This window comes from Typopeltis vanoorti, chromosome 5 (genome assembly GCF_054136105.1).
Source record: "Typopeltis vanoorti isolate ZY-2024b chromosome 5, IOZ_Tvanoo_1.0, whole genome shotgun sequence".
Classification (NCBI taxonomy): Eukaryota; Metazoa; Arthropoda; class Arachnida; order Uropygi; family Thelyphonidae; genus Typopeltis; species Typopeltis vanoorti.
In genome coordinates this window covers 2,214,194-2,234,531 of record NC_143553.1, presented here as the reverse complement: position 1 = coordinate 2,234,531, position 20,338 = coordinate 2,214,194, and the positions used below count along the sequence as shown (strand labels likewise).

At 38.2% G+C, this 20,338-nt stretch overlaps 1 protein-coding gene across 3 annotated transcripts in view; it reads right to left on the bottom strand.

Moving 5' to 3' along the window:
• The window catches only part of LOC150106188 (uncharacterized), a 185,288-nt gene that overhangs the window by 94,620 nt on the left and 70,330 nt on the right, over window positions 1–20,338 (bottom strand). The window lies entirely within an intron of this gene.

The following is a 20,338-nucleotide window of genomic DNA, read 5'->3' as shown; positions in this document are numbered from 1 at the left end:
AAACATAAATAACAAAACTTTTACATTACCTTCACATGGCTTCGAATGGGTCTGCTGGCTCTGATACTATTGTGAAAGAACCTGAGGCTTGTTTCTTTGTTATGGACAATGTGCGCCGTGTTGTATCTGCAATGATCTGCAATGTTGTATCTGCTATCCTCGATACACACATTGACTATCTTCGTTATCCGAGGATTTCACGGGAACTTCGACAACTCAGCGCCCGCTTATAATGAAAGCGGTGGCTGCATCGCGCTGGAAACTCCGTCCGGAGATTCAGGAACTGCCTGATTCAAATCTCCTGCTGCCACACATCCTCGCCTGTCATTCAGCCTGGAAACAGCTACCTGGACTTTCTCCTCTTGACCACGAGATTCCAGAAAAAAAGCCTTCTGTTTCTTCCTGCAATTCCTTATATTCCGCTTCACACAATGTCCCTATCCTCTCCTGAAACACTTATGCAGCGCTATGTTCGTCTCTTACTCTGAATGATGTTAGCACTTTTTTCTACAGCAGGAAATCACATAACTGTTGTTATATGCATCTGCTCCTATTATCACACAGCCTCAGGCGCTTACACTAATACATACCAAACCTTTGGACCCATTCTTACATTTAGACCAGTGGAATATTTAAGCAAAACCTAGTTACACTTTACAATACTCAATCCTGATTTATAATTTCAAAAAAAAAACCTAAATAATACAATACACTTCCAAATCTGTTATACATCTTTATAATTTTCTAAATTGATTCTTTCTAAATGTTGTATGTTATATACTTTAATGTTTTACATTTTAAACCCTATATTATCTGTAATTTTACCAAAATACAAGTATTTTCTGATGTGAACAATTTAATATGCTAAGGTGCACTTGTCGAAATCTGTATGATCTCATGAAACGAAGTCACAAGATCATTCAGAGTTCAACAGTTTGCTATAACTGTGCCTGCTATAATGAGAGCTGACTGTATAGCTCAATCATGTCATTTCTCTTATCTGCCAAGCTCTGGAATATTGAATACAAGGAAAGATGAAGGAAATGTGTCCTTATACTCAACATTCCAACTCGAGTCCAACACAGTCTTCATCACTCAGCTCTGATACTCATCATCATCATCAAATTTCTGACATGTACTCTCAACGGGTGTACAGGATATGATAGTAATACATGAAAAATTTACATCATTACTAACTTCCTATCTACAATTTTCCTCCAAATCATTCTGTTACTTGTCAAGACTCCAATATTATCATTATTAGATCTTATATTTCTATCGTCTAAGGCACATTGTACCGTATCAATCCACCTATATCTTGGTCTTCCTCTGGGTCGTTTTCCTGCCAACCTGGCAGAGAACACTCGTTTTGCTAATCTTTCCTCGCCCTGAGATTAGCTCTGCTAATGCATTCCTCGATGCCGACAATGTCAAGTTCTTTCCTAATATCCTTGTTTTTAATATGATATTGCCATTGATGCCATCTATTCATGCCGCTAATCTTTCTCAGGACTCTCATATCTGCAGTCTCTAGTCTTTGGTCAAGTGTTTTACTTCTGATCCAGCTCTCAAATCCATAAGTTAAAACTGGTTTGAACACTTTAGTGTTGCGACTAATTTCTCTCTTATTCCATATGAATTTATTCAATTGACTTCCCACCATACCAGCTTTGTTGATTCTGTTGTCTATTTCTATATTTAATTTACCACCTTCGCTAAAAATCATGCCTAAGTAGCTGAAATGTTTTATTTTCTCACAGGTTCTCCATTCAGTTGACATTTTCAATGATTCTGCCTATTTTCATTGTCTTTTGTCTTTTTATTGCTGACCTTCATACTATATCTATTACAACAGTTATTCAATTTAGTCAGAGAATCTTGCAGACTTGTAGCGGATTTATTTAGAAGTATAACATCGTCCGCATAAAGCAAAGAGCTGAACATTAACATCTCCAATTTTGATATCATGTTTAATACCACTATCCTTCATAATGTGATCCATATAGATAATAAATAACAGATGGGATAATGTACATCCTTGTCTCACACCAGATTTAAGATTAAACCATCTTCCTGTACTTCCTTCAATTCTAACTGCTGACTTATAACTCATATAAAGACTAAGTATTGCTTGATATAATGCCCCATTGACACCATATAACTGTAGAGTGTTGAATAGCTTCTCTCTTGGCACCTTGTCATATGCCTTTTCCAAATCGACAAAACTTAAATACAGATCTTTGTTATATTCCCATGATTTCTCGACTATTTCTTGTAAAGTGAAGATCTGATCCTGCCAGCCTCTATTTGACCTGAATCCAGCTTGTTCTTCACCAAGCTTTTCTTCCACAATTCTTCTCAACCGCTTCTCAAGTATACTTGCATATTCACTCAGTAGGGATATGCCTCTGTAATTCTCCCATTCAGTTTTATTTCCCTTTTTATATATGGGTACTAAGAGAGCTCTACTCCAATCATCAGGAATTCGTCCCTCTGTCCAGGCATTCTGAACTATGCAGTGCAGCCACTGTAAGACTTTTATACCACCATACTTCAGCATTTCTGGTCGAATATCATCTACTCCTGCTGCCTTTCCACATTTCAAGCCTTTGATGGCTTTTTCTACTTCAAGTATGGATATGTATTCCTGACTGCATGCTAGATCAGTGTTTTTTTTATCACTGTGCTGTCAGCACTGCTCGTTTCATTTAGCAAATTTTCGAAGTAATTACTCCATACTTCAAGGATATCTTTTCCTCCTGTTTTCATGTCACCATTATCATCTCTAACTCCTTTTACAGCACTCTTTCCTCCATTCCTAAGCTTCTGCAACAACCTCCAGAATATTTTTCCACCTTCTTGATATTTATTTTCTATATTCTTGCCAAAGTCCTCCCATGACTTTTGTTTAGCTACTACACACTGTTTAGCTTTCTTACATTTGTCTCTGTATTCTCTAAGAGCACAAGCTGACTAATTTGCCAGGAACTTTTGATATGTTTTCTTCTTTTCCTTCACTGCCTCTTTAACTTCCTGTGTCCACCATGGAGTTCTCATTTTTCTATCCTTGCAGACAACTTCGCCACATGCCTCTCTGGCTGAATCAATTAGGGTTTTCTTGAAGGCTTGCCACTGAATCTCCAAGGTTTGGTTCCTGTTCTCAAACTCTTTCATTTTTTCTTCAATAATCTGTGTATATTTTAGTCTACAGTTCACATCTGAGAGCTGCTCAACTTTTGTTCGCTTTAAAACTTTCTTACATGTCATTCTTTTCAATATGAAATTCAATTTTATCTTGCTCAAGGCTAAATAGTGATCACTACCAATTTCAAATCCTCTGTACACTCTGGTGTCCTGCACCAGGGAGAAAACATCACTATCAACAATAACATAGTCAATGAGACTTTTCTTATTCCTAGCCTCTTCTCTCCATGTGAATTTGTGCACATTTTTATGTTGGAACATAGTGTTTGTAATAACCAGTCCATGTCCTGAGCAAAAATCCAACAGGTATTTGCCATTATTATTAGTTTTGCTCTTTTCTCCAAATTTTCTCAAAACATTTTTGTATGTCTGACAATCACTTCCTACTCTGCTATTTAGATCCCCAACAAGGACCAAGTTTTCCTTTTTCATTGTGTCAGTAGCTTTCTCTAGAGCCTCAAAAAATTCCTCCACTTCTAATTTAGCAGAGCCTTCTGTGGGACCATAGGCACAAATAAGTCTCATTGTCCAGATCCCCATTCTGATATTTGCCCAAATCACTCTACTTGACACTGCCTGCCATTCAAGAAGATGAGGCTTGTATTTTGTGTTGAATACTATGGCTACTGGTTTGTAATAACCAGTCCATGTCCTGAGCAAAAATCCAACAGGTATTTGCCAATATTATTAGTTTTGCTCTTTTCTCCAAATTTTCTCAAAACATTTTTGTATGTCTGACAATCACTTCCTACTCTGCTATTTAGATCCCCAACAAGGACCAACTTTTCCTTTTTCATTGTGTCAGTTGCTTTCTCTAGAGCCTCAAAAAATTCCTCCACTTCTAATTTAGCAGAGCCTTCTGTGGGACCATAGGCACAAATAAGTCTCATTGTCCAGTTCCCCATTCTGATATTTGCCCAAATCACTCTACTTGACACTGCCTGCCATTCAAGAAGATGAGGCTCGTATTTTGTGTTGAATACTATGGCTACTCCTTCTTTTCCTTGATTGTCATTGCCTGAATATAACATTTTGTATTTATTGCTCAGAATGATCTCGCCAGTTTTGGTCTTTTTTGTTTCAGTCACCCCTATTATGTCGATCTGGTACTTATCTAATTCCTCTGCTAACTCCATTTCTTTGCCATTCAGGCTTCTTATGTTGATAGTACCGATCTTTAACTCTGGTGATGTTGAGTTGAGGGTGTGTTTTCAGATTTGTTCCAGTAGCTGACTTTTCGCTGTTCGCCCTGGTTCCCTGGTGAAAACAACGGGGGTCTTGTTTAACTGGGCGATGCCCCAGCCGGCATGAAATTTTGTCATGTTGTACCATCATTTTGTATTTTGGTTTAACCAATAGGAATGCAATTTGGTCGGCTAAATCCCAAATTGCCAGCCCATCCTCGTTCGTTCAGTATCCAGGTAGATACCCAACAGAGTGCACCACGAGAAGGTGAGGAATGGACATTAGGTTAGAAGTCCTGGTCGGTTCTCCCCATTCCTTTAAAGGCTATGTGGAGGTCTCCTCTCAGTTATACAGCTTTGACCCTTAAGCACCCCGATACTCCAGAGTTGTTAATTTTGTAGATACTGACTCGAAGTAGTTAATTCCTACTTCGAGTCAGTATCCTTCACATTACGGCAGCAATTTCCTAGAAAACTTTAACAACTTTTGCAATATGTTCTCCTGCACTTTGGCTCCTTATTCTTCAATGCCACCTAGATTCTTCTCCTCCGTGTTCTGGAATGAGAGTCCACCAATATAATAATGCTATTCCATTTAACAAAACTGAGCTGACATCCTAGTCCATCTACTAAAACCATCAACCTATTCAGTATCCTCTTATAGCAAGAGCAAATCACAAAGTTGTTTTGATGCTACTCTCCACAGTTTAGTTCATCCTCAGCAAACACCTAAACATTTCCTCTGAAACCTTGTACTATATTGTCAATATATAAATTATAGAAGCAGTGGCCCAGGACTGAACCACGTAATATGCCATTTGTCACCTTTCAAAAGAGTGCATCACACAACTCACTGACTCCTATAACTACCCATCCCTACGCCCAGGCTGTTCAAAGGACTATATCTTTATGTATATGGGATGTATTTTTTTTTTTATTTTTACTTACTGCCTCACACTCTGAGTGACAAAATTTAATTTCAAAACAAAAAGAAAATACTTGAAACTAAACTACAAATCTAGCTTGCACACAACTCCAGGATATCACAAATATCTTCTAAATTAACCCAATAACTCATTACATCTATTAAGAGATGGAGACTTCACACACTCTATAACTAAAATAAAAATCTTTAATTTACAAAACACTCAAATATATACATCAAATCTACTATTTAACTGCACAAGTACCAATATATTTCTTACATTACTAATCCAAATGGCATACAACACTTTATGAAAATTGAAGGGAAGCTGTGCAGTTAAATCTAACAGTTATCCTATATGGAAAAAGCTTTTTGAATTTCAATGTTTCCAACAGACACTTTTATTTCTTCAATACACACAGAAGAAATACTAACACAAAACTTGTGCCCTGTATAACAGCTACATCAATTCTTCTTTTATCTCAAATCATGTAACACTGAAGAAAACAATTTTGGTCTTTATCCAAAACACTTCAATAACTTAATTCACTTTCTATACAAAAGTGATAGCAAACTTCACTGCATAAACTACTAAAAACCTTAATAGTTTTGAAGCTTCAGAAAAACAACTTTGTCTTCTATACCAAAGCTTCTGAAGAAATAACTAAAACCATATCAACAACTTTTAAGACAAATTCCTAAGTAAACAAACTTCACTGGGCCAATTACTATATGAACTGGAGAGCAATAAAGTTCCTTTCAGCTTTAACTGAATTACATCCTATATACAAACTTCAGCTCCAATCCACCACCATGTTCTGCCATTTCTTTTTTCAGTGCTGTACTTGAAACAATGATAGAGTTCTTTTCGTAGCACAGGAAAGTTATTTAATTATAATTTCAAAATGACAGTAGCAGAAATTATAGCAATCCTTAATTTCAATCATTTATGCACCAAGTTAAGTTCACACTTAATCACTTCCAATAAGATAGCAGTGACTTTTGCTTCTCTCTCATAAGTGATAACATTTTTTAAACATGTTTGTATAGAAAGAAACAGCACCAATATTTCAAACTTTGATGGCTCATAAAAAAAATTTAAAAAAAATCACAATATATAATTTATTTCACATCTAAGCAAGAGTTCAGCAGCCCAAGACAAAACTAACATTCAAGACGTTTTGCTTTTGACATACAAAAAGAAACGTACACATTTAACTAACACTTTCCAAATACCAAATGAGTCTGGCATTATTAATGTTTTAACTTTAATTCAATTCATTTATTTTTAACTTGTGAGTTATCTGAATTTTAATACAGATCTCCTACACATCTCCATCCTACTCAATTTCAACAGCAGTTTGTTCTGCATTGTTCTATCAAATGCCTTTTTGAAATCTAGAAAATCATGATATAAGCACTTCATCTGTTAAATATAGTTATTCTATTATAAAATGTAACTAGGTCAGTGAGGCAACATTTCCATTTATAGTGCTCTCTGGAATGATTTCTATTCTCATTAATCCAAATTTGTATGCTATCCCTAACAATTTGCACTACCATACCAACAGGCCTATACTTTGACACCACTAACAGAGTCGTCTTTATGAAATGGCAATATTTTCATATTACTTGCCAGACTCTTGTTAAACAAAATCAAGGGCGATTTCATTTCTTTTACATTCCCTGAACATACATAATGATCCCATCCAGCTTTATAAGCATCAAGATTCTTAAAATTCCAAACAGTTCATGCTTCTGAACTGCCAGTGACTCCATTCTTCCTTCTCAGTTGTTAACATTACTCCATACATGAAAGGAAGTTTTGTAGCTAAGTCACTATCAATGAGATGTACACTTTGGTTGAAAACATTTGGATTTGAATCCTGTCTAGAATGTCAAGGACCTTTATAACCCCCCCCCCCCCAATTCATATGAAAGCAAGTTAGATGGGCTTGTATAGAGTGATAGTGTTTTTACTTTTGAAACTTGGATCTTCATCCTGCAAAACAGACAAACTGACCAGAAGAACACACAAAATTAACAGACATAACACACTGGCTTTGTAAGTCATAGCCGGTGCCCAATCCCCCAGAACTCGGGGGATTGGGCACTGTATGTGCCAGGGGGAAGAACCCCCCTTTCGAGTCTTCAAAATTCGAGTCATCTGAATTCAAAGAGAACCAGCCTACCAGTCCAGAACTCGGGGGGGGGGGCACCAAGTGCACCATGAACCCATCCTTTCGAGTCTTCAGAATTCAAGGAGAACTGGCTTACCAGTCCAGAACTTGGGGGGTTGGGCACTGTAGGCACCAGGGGTGGAAACACCCCTTTCGAGTTTTCAAAATTCGAGTCATCAGAATTCAAGGAGAACTGGCCTACAAGTCCGGAACTCGGGGGATTGGACACCGTATGTGCCAGGGGGGCAGAACCCCCTTTTGAGTCTTCAAAATTCGAGTTATCAGAATTCAAGGAGAACCAGCCTACCCGTCCGGCACTTGGGGGGTTGGGTGCCATAGGCTCCCTAGTTTGTAAATAAATGATGTGGGAAATAACCTGAAAGGAAATATTCAGTTGTTTGATGCAAAATTTGGTAGAGTAACAGTGAATCAAGGTGATGTGGAGGAGAGCTTACAGGACGATTTAAATAGGCTGTCAGTATTATTATTATTACGTGACACCTCCAGGGAGTTCAAATACTCATCGAGGTAGGACACCTACTCTACATCTGTCTCCACCATTCAATCCACAAACTATAACTAACCGCAACTACACCAATGCCATCTACCACCACCACCACCAGTATTTCCACAGACAATCACAAACATCCATGCCTACGACGGGATTCGAACTGCAGCCTTTCGGTTGGAGAGCGGATATGCCGACCACTCATGATATCAGTTTAATGTGGAGAAATGTAAAGTTATGCATTTTGGGATAAATAGATTATAAACTGTGTACCACATTGATGGAACTGTACTTCAGAAAATAGATGAAGCTAGGGATTTAGGAGTGGTGGTAAACAGAGTTGAAGTAATGAGGACATATTACTAAGGTTGCTAAGATAGCTCATAAGATTACTTGGCTATTGAAGACCACACAAGCAAGTACAGATAAGGAAGTTGTTATTCCTCTTTATAAGGCCTTGATATGTCTACATCTGTAGAAAGTTCCCTATATGATAAGACTGAGGTTGTGTGTGGGCTGCATAAGTTAATTTGTAAGTAAAAATTAGAGAATATAAAAGAAACATTTAAGTGACTTACAGGGTTTTATAGGTTTGATGCAGAGGACATGTTTCAGCACTTGGCGAGAGGACAAAACAAGGTTTCATCCCTGGAAGTTGAGTAAGAGGATGATTAGTAGAAACATGACTACATTTTTCACTTGGAGTTATTAATGAATGGTGTGGGTTGCCAGTCAGTTGTTAATGGGTTCAAGTGATAGGTTGTGTGGATAGTTTGGATTTTCTGCAATGAGTCTTAGGACTCCATGAAGGTGCCCACATAATAATTTCATGAATCATCCATTTCACATTTATTCCATCATCCATATAACCTTAGGAATATTATGAATATAATCTGGCATTATTATCTGCATGAATATAATATGGCACTGCCATCAATCTCAGACTTCCAAAGTATTACTGATTTCTCTCTCAAGACCATAAACCAAAGACATTATGGTCTTCTAAGTGATTCCAGACATTTGTTTTGTTCAGTGAAGCCCTGTACTTGACTAGTTACCTCCCACATCAAAACCATGATCTCTCTTTCTTTGCCAGACTGGTTGCATCATAGCGATTTATTCTTAATAAGCTCAAGGAATTTGTTCTCCTTGCTCACAGATGTTATTCCTACTTACAATCAATAATTCCAATTGTTTTCCATGTACACCATTTTCAAAGTTCCCATCATCACCTGCCTGAACATTTCAAAATGTAGAAAATAATAATAATTTACAATTACAAATCTTGTTGCAAGTGCTTCTCTATGTTAGAGTTTTATTGGTTTCAGTTTCCTAACCACATGAGTGGCTTGTGATATGCCCAACAAGAAACTGATAATTATGTTAAAGAAAAAAAAAGTGAAGTATTTGTGATGAATTTTATAATACTTACTATATATCAGATAACTGCAAAATTTCAATGGTTCTTTATTCTAATTTACAATTGTGAAGTGCACAGTGATATCCATGGTTCATTGTTAAGGCATCCTCTTTTTGCTAACGATAATGTATTAGACTTTACTTGCTGCTTAATTGAACAAGTGTGCATATTCACTAAGGAGATTGATGGGTGATTGACAGCTGACAGAGCATTTGGTACCAGGGTAATGAAAAACAAGAAGCTAGAGAATGGAAGTCTGAGAATGCAGACTTTCAAGAGAATTTTGTTTTTAGGAAGTTCTTAAAAACTTGACTGTCAAAATAAATTAATAGAGGATGCAGAAAAGGAATCTTAGCAAGGTGAATCCTTTGAATGAAAACTAAGGCTGACAATAAGTGAATATTAAATAAAAGAAGATATTAAATAGGCATTCTATTTCAACATTCGAAGAAAATGAAAAGTTTCATCTTCTGTCTCAAGGACACTGGTGATATGAATTATTTCCTCAGAATAAGTGATGGAATTAGAGAAATCTGAAACTGTAAAGTGGCATTAACGAAGAAACTACTTTGAGACACTGTTTATATGGTAGTAAAAGTCTCTTTTTTTTCTCAGCTAAGGAACCAATGATTTGTGCATCTTGTAATTACATTGCCCAAGGTAAGAATATTGATATTCAGCGAAACAGTGAGGATGAATGGAAAAAATATTCTAAATAAGCAAACACTGCATAATCCTATGGAAGTTGAGAAGTTTTATATTTTGAGAAAAGGGCCTAATAAAGAACCGAGTAATGGGCATTTACTGTTTGTAGGAATTTGTTGTTAAAAAAAAACGTTCAGTCTAGTAGACTAAGTACATATAAAACAAACTACAGTAATCTACGATTTATCTGATCTTCAAAATATCGACCCTTCGATTACCTGACCCTTGCATGTCAACTGACTTCCTGTATAGCACTATGTAATAGTGCTTCAGTTATCTGAACTTAGTGTTTGGAAAATTGACTGTTCTGATAAATGGTGGATTACTGTATTAATAGAATGGGTCAGTGAGTGAATGAGTATATTCACTAAAGATAAAGGAGATCTTAAAGTGCAATTTTTTTTTTTTTATTTAGAAGGCCCTAGATCCAAATAGTTTTATATTAATTATTAATATAATTAATATAATATACACACAAGAACAAAGAAATTAGCACACCAAGAAGGATGCATAAGATTCAACTGAAATTTTATTGGTGTAATGATACAGGTGAGTGATGCACATGAATGGCAAAAACAGAGCTGAAGGACAATTACAAAAGGAATCTGTGGTACGCAATCCAGTCATCATCAATAGCACATTGCACCGCCTCGTGCAGCGTTACATGCTGCAATACGATCCGGCATGGTGGCGAACAGACGCCTGATGTTGTCCTACGTCAGACTGGCCCACACGTGTTGGACGCTGTGCTCCAAATCCCAGATATTGTGGAACGTGGGAGCTAGCGTTTCAGCTGCTCCTAAACATGCTCAATAGGGGACAAGTCTGGGGAGTAGGCAGGCCATGGAAGTGCCTGTACATGACGTATGCAGGCCTGGGCAACCTGAGCCGTGTGCGGACGGGCATTATCCTGCTGGTATAGCGCTCCTGGTATCTCGGCCAGGAATGGGAGAACGTGGGACAGTAGGATGTCGTCCACATACCACTGTCCTGTCAATGTGCCACGTACCACTACGATGAGTGATCGGCTATCATAGGCTATGGCTCCCCAGACCATAATGCCTGCAGTGTGGGAGGTGTGGTGCTCGATAGCGAGGTCGGGATTGTGTCTTTGACCAGGGGTTCTCCACACCCGGACACGATGATCATCTGTCCCCCAAGACAAAGTGGCACTCATCACTGAAGACCACATGTCGCCAGTCTGTGGCGTTCCACGTCACTCTCGCCTGGCACCACTGCAAACGGGGTCAGCGATGTTGCAGTGTTAATGGGAGCACACGTAAGGGGCACTGGGATCATAAATTCGCCTCCGTGAGGCATCAGGAAATGGTTCGTGGGCACAGAGGAGCCCCTACATCTGCCTGTATAGTGGACCGGGTCACCGTGGGATCCTTCCGTGCTTGCCGTACGATCCGTCGATCCTCTCTAGCGTTGGTCTCCTGATCCGACCGGTGCTGCTCTGCCATGTGGCAGTGCCAGAACGTGTCCACAGCTCCCAACAGTGTCAGACAGTATGGTCCGAACAGTTCATGTGCATGCCTAGACAGCACGCTGACCACCCTCCGGTTTTCAGGCTGATGATCATGCCTCTGTCAAAGTCTTTAAGTTGCTTAAATCGATGTCTCTGGCGTCTACCTGGCATTATTGTCACTCTGTACTCTAGCTTGCATCAGCCGGTGCTTTTCGCTTTAATTGGCTATCAACTACACGCCGGCTTTATAAGGCTGCCGGTTCATGGTGCAGTGCCACTGCAGGGTGTGTGGGCATGCGCAATCGCACCAAACTTGGATCATTTGCATACCATCCCGCACTCTAGCTATTTGCTTAGTTTTGCTGTTGTACCATGTTTTCTTCCAGGTGCGCTAATTTCTTTGTCCGTGTGTGTGTATATAATTGACATATTAATATACAATGCTCACTTGAAATAGCTGGTACCACAGAACAGAAGACAAAATATCTGAATAAACAAAACCACTTATGAAGAAACAAAGAGAAATGAAACTACTACAGAATAAAATTGAATACACTGAATTGTGCAAAACGATCAGAAAATGTATCACAGAAGAAACAAGAAAACTAAAAAAATTGAAAACAACCATAGCCTCAAAAAAGCCAAACAGCAATTGATGAACAGCAATAAACAGATGGTTGCGGTCAAACTACAAGATGTGACCATAACCAGAGATAGATATGCTATAGCAAAAAGAATTGAAGAATTTTACTTAGTATTATATCAGGATGATGAAGTAAATGAAGAAAACAACTACGAAACAGCTGAAGTACTACCACAAATTCTACCAGAAGAATCTATGTGGAGCATCCAAAGCTTGCAAAATGGAAAAGCTGCAGGTCAGGATGGAGTTATAGCCGAACTTCTAAAAAACAGGTGGAGAAATAATCTACAAACTCTTGGCAAAACTATTTACTTTATGCCTGAAGAAAAATGATTTACCAAGAACATGGAAGAAGGCTACCTTATTCTGATACATAAAAAAAGGTGAGGTAGAAGACTTGACGCACTACCGACCCATCAGTCTACTATCAGTGGTTTACAAAAGTCTTAGCTGATAGGCTTTGTACAACTTTAGACCTAGCACAACCAAAAGAACAAGCAGGCTTTCGAAGTGGCTTTAGTACAATGGACCATATTCAAGTTGTACAGCAGATTACTGAATGGTGTAATGAATATCAGTTACCATTATGTCTTGGTTTTATTGATTATGAGAAAGCCTTTGATTCAATAAAAACTTGTGCAATACTTAAAGCATTACGAAACCAACAAGTGGAGTTGCCATAAGTCAGAACCATCAAATCAGTATACACCAATGCCATAGCAGCAATTCATTTCGATGGAAACATCTCTACTGTGGAAATACAGAGGTATAAGACAGGGTGACACAATCTCCTCAAAATTATTCACAGTGTGCCTAGAAGAAATATTCAAACTTCTTGATTGGGAAGGGAAGAGTCTGAAAATAAATGGAAGATGTTTAAGCCATTTACGCTTTGCATATGACATAGTTATCTTTACTTCAACTGCACATGAATTACAGTTTCGTATCCATGAACTCCAAATTGCTAGCAAAACAGCTGGCCTAAAGAAGACCCAAGTTATGTTCATTAGCTATGTCCAACTTGTTTAATTTCCTCAATAATGAGGAAATCAAACAAGTTCGACATTACATATACTTAGGACAACAGATATCAATGGAACAAAATTCATAAACGAAATTAAAAGACCTATGATGCTTGGGTGGAAAGCATTTGGAAAATTACTTTCAATATTATTATGTCATACCTCCAGGGAGTCCACAACTCTCCATCTTCATCACTCAATCCATCAACTACAGCGAACCACATCATCTACACCAATGCCATCTACTGCCCACTACCACCACTAGTATTTTAAAGACAATCACGAACATCCATGCCCACACGGTGGGATTTGAACCGGCAGCCTTTTGGCTGGAGAGAGGATAAGCTAACCACTTGGCCAACCAGGCTGGCAAAAAAACCGTGTGTCTGCCAGGGAATGAACCTGAGACCTTCTGGTGTAAAGTGGATGTGATAACCACTACACCACAAACACAGCACAAAAGCCAACTACCATTATGCCTGAAGAGAAAAGTTTTTAACCAATGTATTCTTCCTATATTGACACATGGCTGTGAAACATGGACACTAAATGCAAAGGAAATGCAGAAATTAAGAACAACACAATTTAGTTGGTATCACAAACCTGGATCACAAAAAGAATACGTGGATAAGAAAAAAAGTCTCTGACATCATAGGAAGAGTGACACATTGCTTGAAGACAAGATCAACCATGGACAAAAGAAGTGCTGGATTGGATTTCACGAGAGGAAAAATGACCACGACGCAACCTAAATCCCAGTGAATTGATGATATCATCAGATTTGCAGGAGTGGCATGGGATAGGAGAGTCATGGGCAGACAGTTTTGAGTAATCTTGGAAAGGCATTTATCCAGCAGTGGATTGACAATGGCTGATAATGATGATGAATATATTAATTTAATTATATTAATCATGTATGTAGTGTTTAGTTTCATCAAATATATTTTATTTGGTTTTCAGTCAATCATTTCCTGGATTCTAAAAGGAATGAAGAGTCATTGCACTAGTCAGATTGAACTCTTCTAAATTTACTTAACAATAGTAACTTCATGGGACCATGCAGCACTTCTCTCTTTAGCATATATAGTTCCATTCATCCTCACTGTCGGCCAAGCGGTTAGCATACCCACTCTCCAACAAACAGGTCGTGGATTCGAATCCCCCTGCAGGTATGGATGTTTGCGATCATCTTACCTTGCGTACTGCTCTAATCTTTGAAATGGTGCAGTATGACCTTTGCTGTCCTTGTAGTATTAAAATCATAAATCATTTTTACAGTATAAATATTCTTACCTTGGGCTGTTTCATTACAATATGCACAAATTGCAAATTCATTACCAGAGAAAAAACAGTTTCTTTTACTATTTTATAACAAAAAGGTATCAGGGTAAAGCGCTTCATTAATATCGCTTTGCAATTTCAGATTTCTTTAATTCGTCACTTATTCCAAGAAATTAATGTTACTCATGTCCATGAGACAGAAGATGAAACTTTTCATTTTGTTTCTTTGAACATTGATACAGAACATCTACTTACATCTCTTTTTATATACAATTCATTTGTTGCCAGTTACTTTTCCAGTCAAAGGATTTACTTTGCTAAGATTCCATTTTCTGAATTTTCTATTAATAAATTCCAACTGTCAAGTTTTTGAAAACTTCCTAAAATTTTCAAAAATTTTCAAGAATTAGTCTTGTTCTTCGTTACTGAATGATGTCTATAAGTAATGGCTGATGTGTTATCATCAGTAATGAAAAGAGAATGTCTTTACAATGAAAGATAGATATGACTGCACACTTAAAAATTGTCAATTACAATAAAGAACCATTGAAATCAGTTAAGTTACAATAAATTGCACATACTTGACAGTTTTTTCTTTAACATGAATATCAATTTCTTAGAAAGCACATCACAAGTGCTGATTATATATGAGGTTACAAAACCAAAGCGAATAAAACCATAATGTGGAGAAGTAACTGTAAAAAGATTTATAATTGTAAATTATGACCATTTTTTTTTTTTTACAAGATTATTCGTCTTTGGCAAAACTATCAAGAGGAAGAAGGAGAACGTATGCAAAAGTATATAGTCCTTGAATGAGCCTGTAAGTATGAGGAGAGGGGGGGGGGGCTGGAAAGTTGTGATAATCACCATTTGAAGAAATTGAGGTAGAACCATTTAACTTACATATTCCCCACAAAGTGTTATACACTTGTTACAATGCTGCTCCATCATTTGCAATCCTCTGAGAAAAAAGTCTTTCCTTTGTTGCAGAAACCAGTCATTTTTGTTCTAGGTGTTTATCAGAACTTTCTACTCCCCCCCCCCCCCCCCCCAAGGTGTTTGTGTGTGGGGAAGGGGGTATATATATATATTTTTTTATCTTCTCCATTACACATTCCAAGTAGTAAAAACTCTTAAATTTGAAATAAAAAGAAAACACTAACTGAACTCCAAATCAAGCTTGCACACAGGTTTGTATCCCAGGATCTTATATGTAACTTAACCTATTAAATTATCACTGTATGGGCACCTCCATAGAGCCCAAAGACATCGCAGGAGACCCAAACCATCCAAACAATCTGTCATACCTCTCCATGAATCTATTAACAAAGTGCTTACAACTAAATGTGGCAACCCATTCCATTCATTCACAAATCTCCAACCAAAAATGTAGTCCTCATTCTCCTACTAACCACACTTTTACTCAACTTCAAGGAATGAACACTTGTTCTGTCCCTCTCTAGCCAAGTGTTCAAAAATTTCCCTTACACCAATCATATAAAATCCATAAAGTAATTTAAATGATTCTATCATATCCCGTTTCTCACAAATTTAACCAAATTCTATTAACCATCCCTCAATCTATCCTTATAGGAAACATTCTACAAGGATATTCATCTTGGTCGCTTGCCTCTGAATCCTCATCCCAAGAAACCCAGGAGACTAGACCTGAGCACAATAATCCAGATGTGGACATTTCAAGGCCTTATAAATAGGAATAACAACTTCTTTATCTCTACTTGTAAGTGTACTCTTCAATAGCCAAGTAATCTTATCCAAGTAAGCTGCCTTAGCAATATGTCCTCTTAACTTCAACTCTGTTTAAAACCACCCCTTAATCCTTAGCTTCGTGTATTTTTCTGGAGTACAATTCCATCAATGTGGTACACAGCTTGTAATCTAGTTATTCCAAAATGCAAAACTTTACATTTCTCCAGTTAAACAGACATCCATTATCTTTTGCCCACACTGACAGCCTGTGCTTAAATCATTCTGCAAGCTCTCCACATCACCTTGATTCACTATTACTCTACCTAATTTTGCATCATCAATAAACAACTGAATATTTCCCATATCATTAATATACAATTTAAACAGCAGTAGTCCTGGTCCTAGCACTGAACCTTGTGGCACACCACTAGTCACGAGTTTTCGCCTGGATTCTGCTCCTTCATATAACACTTTTTAATATCTGTTCAGCAGTCTTATCCATATAACTAATGTTATATCCATTCCCATCTGTTCTAATTTGCATAATGAATTCCATATGATATTCTGTCAAATGCCTTTGCAAAATCCAGCAGAATCATTGTGTAGCCTTCCTTTATCCAACTCAGCTGTCACTATTTCAAAAGGTAATAAATTACTACGGCATGACAGACCCTTCACAAAGTTAAGAGTTATCGTATGCTGCCCCTCAGAGTATCGTGTTCTTATCCACCCATTCTTGAATTCTTTTTTTGATCAAATTTTTTCAAGTAATTATACCACCATTCCAGAGACATTGATTTGTCTATAATCTCTTGCTTGAATCTCAGAACATCCCTTACATAAGGGAATTATTTTGCCCTCTTTCCACTGCCTTGGAACTCTACCAGAGCTGAGACTTAAACAGCCTAGATTAGATTCTGCACTTGTTGGTAATTCTCACACTCACTCACTTGCCTCATGAGTGCCTGCGCGCGCACGTGCACACACACACATTCACCTGCATCCACTCTAACTGCTTAAGTTTTCCTAAATTTGTAAGCTTGGTGAACAACTCTCTCTAGACACCCAACACTAAAGCCATTTAGATGCAGTCCATCAGCATTATACAAATCCTTCTTCCCATCAAACTCAGGATATAGGGTCACAAACTTTACCATTCCTTTGTATGCTCTCAATATCCTTCTTAATTCACCTCTATCATAGCATGGCAGGAAACTTACAATCTTCATCTTCTCACTCTCCATTTTTTTCCATGCAATAACTCCTTCACATCATCCCTCATTGAATACTTCTCACATCATTAGTGCTAGCCAAAAGAATAATTTCTTAGGCCTTACTATTTGAATGTGGATGATATGACTATATCATTAGTGTTTTGTGCCAGGGAAACATAATTTTGTTATACTTTATTATTATTATTATGGGCAATTCCAAGGAGTCGATAGACTCACCAAGGGAGGCCCTAACATTATGTCAAGAACAACTATTCGACATTCACACAGTATCTATCATACCTCACCTTGAACTCATTCACAGTCATGGCACCCACAACAGACTCTGGCAGCATATACCACTCATTCACCACTCTCCAAGTAAAAAACCTAGCTCTAGCACCCTTGCTAACCACACTCTTGCCCAGCTTCCATGTATAGCCCTTAGTCCTCCCACCACCAGTCCTATTCTCAAAAATAGCTTCTGAATTAATCTTATAGAAACCCTTCAGTAATTTGAATGTCTCAATCATATCACTCCTTTTCCACCTATCAACCAATTTCTGCAACCCACAAATCTTCAGCCTGTTCTCATAAGGTTCATTCCATAGACCTGCTATCATCTTGGTCACTCGTCTCTGGATCCCCTCCACCTCCTCCCAACAAGAAGAAACCTTGGTGCCCATATCTGGGCACAGTAGTCTAGATGGGGTCTTATCAAGGCTCGATACAGAGGAACAATAACCTGTTTGTCTCTGCGTGTTAAAATATTTTTCAGCAACCAAGTGATTTAATGAGCTGATTTAGCCACTTTTGCGATGTGCCCCCTAAACTTCAACTCCCTATCCACCAACACTCCCAAATCCCTGGTCTCAATCTCCTGGAGTATGGTTCCACCAATGTGATATACTGCTGCTAATCTTTTCACCCCAAAATACATAACGTTACACTTTGCCACATTAAATTGACATCCATTCTTCTTAGCCCAGTCCTCCAAAATTTTGACATTCTGTGCACTGACTATTGCTCTACCCAACTTTGCATCATCAGCAAACAAATGAACACTTCCTCTCAGATCCTTTCCTATATCATTAATGAACAAATTGAACAGTAGTAGTCCAAGAACAGAACCCTGCGGCACACCACTAGTCACAGGCCATCTTTTGGACTCTACTCCTGAATAAACCACTCTCTGATATCTCTCCATCAACCACCCTCCTATCCATCTCACCAACCCTATATCCATCCTCATATGCTGCAGTTTACTGATAAGAATTCCATGTGGTATCCTGTCAAAGGCCTTAGCAAGATCCAGTAGAATCACTGTAAACCCATTACCCTTATCCAGTTCAGCCGTCACTGTGTTATAAAATGTGAGCAAGTTACTGAGCCATGATCTACCCTTCACAAAACCATGCTGCCCCCCCATACAGTATCCCATTTTCATCTATCCAATCCTGTATTTTCCTCTTGACTATTTTCTCCAAGACCTTGACAACGATTCCTGATATGCTGATCGGTCAGTAATTTACACAGCAGTCTTGGAACCTCCTTTATGCAGTGGAACTATTTTCACCTCTTTCCACCCCCTCGGGACTAACCCAGACCCGAGACTCAAATTAATCAAAATGGTCAAGGGCACTGATAATTCTTTAGCTGCTTCACATACGACGCGAACCGGTATACCATCCAATCCCACAGATGTATTGACATTGAGGTTTTATAACAGACTATTCACCTCCACTTCATCCACCTCAATTCCCGTATAAGCTATTGGTTCATTCATTCCTGCAATGTCACCACCTGGATGATATACTCTTGCAAAGTGCTCGCTCAGTAATTCCACTATATCAACTGATTCGGTTACCTCCCTACCATCAACATTCTTTAAAATCATTCTGCCATATACATTTTTTCTTCTACTTGCAACATATCGAAAAAACTGTTTGGGATTCTCTTTAGCCTGCATGGCTAATGTTCTTTCATAATCCGCTTTTGCTTTTCTTACCACACACGTTACCCTTCTGGCCTGCGCTTCATACCGTTCATGTGCCTGCTGGTCACGTTTCTCCTTAAATTCCCTCCACCGTTGTTTCTTTTTTTTTTTGCAGCTAAACCTAATGGTGTTATTCATCCATTTAACCCTTACTTGATTTATTATTCGGACTCTAGGTATACAGTCAGCCATTGCCTCCTGCAAACACTTCTTAACCGCCTCCGATGCACTATCAACATCCAGCCCTTGAAGTTTTACATGCCATGGCACTGAACCAATCAAATTCCTAAGCTTGTCATACTTACTAGTCCAATAATCCACATGTACCCTATATTAATTGTAAATTCCACACCTTTAGCCACCTAACAAGTCAAGACCCTATGATCACTCTCACCAATTATTGGCAACATGGTCATATTCGTTACAGCCAAATTCTCAGATGCCTAGGTTAAGCACTCTCTGACTCCTAGTATTTTCCATTACATGCTGTCGCAGATGGTTATCCCTTAATAACTGCATAAAATCCAATTCTTTCCTCCCATGTGTCCTCTCCTCCTTCCAATCAATGTTACCATAGTAGAAATCTCCCATAACAAATACCCTCCTTCCACTAATTTCTTCTATTTGCTTATGCATACTATCTCCACCATCTATTCCATCACTTGGTCTATAGCAGCACCCAACTGTATATTTTGTTCTGCTAGTCTCAATCTCACACCAAATAGCCCCAAATGTGCTCTTTTCTCTATCCTGCAGTTCCACTTCTATTCTCCTTGGCTGCAGCTCATTAGCTATCATCAAAAACACCCCCCCCCCCCAATTTTATTCTTCCTGTCACTCCTGAACACACTAGACCCTTCAACATTCAATCCCAC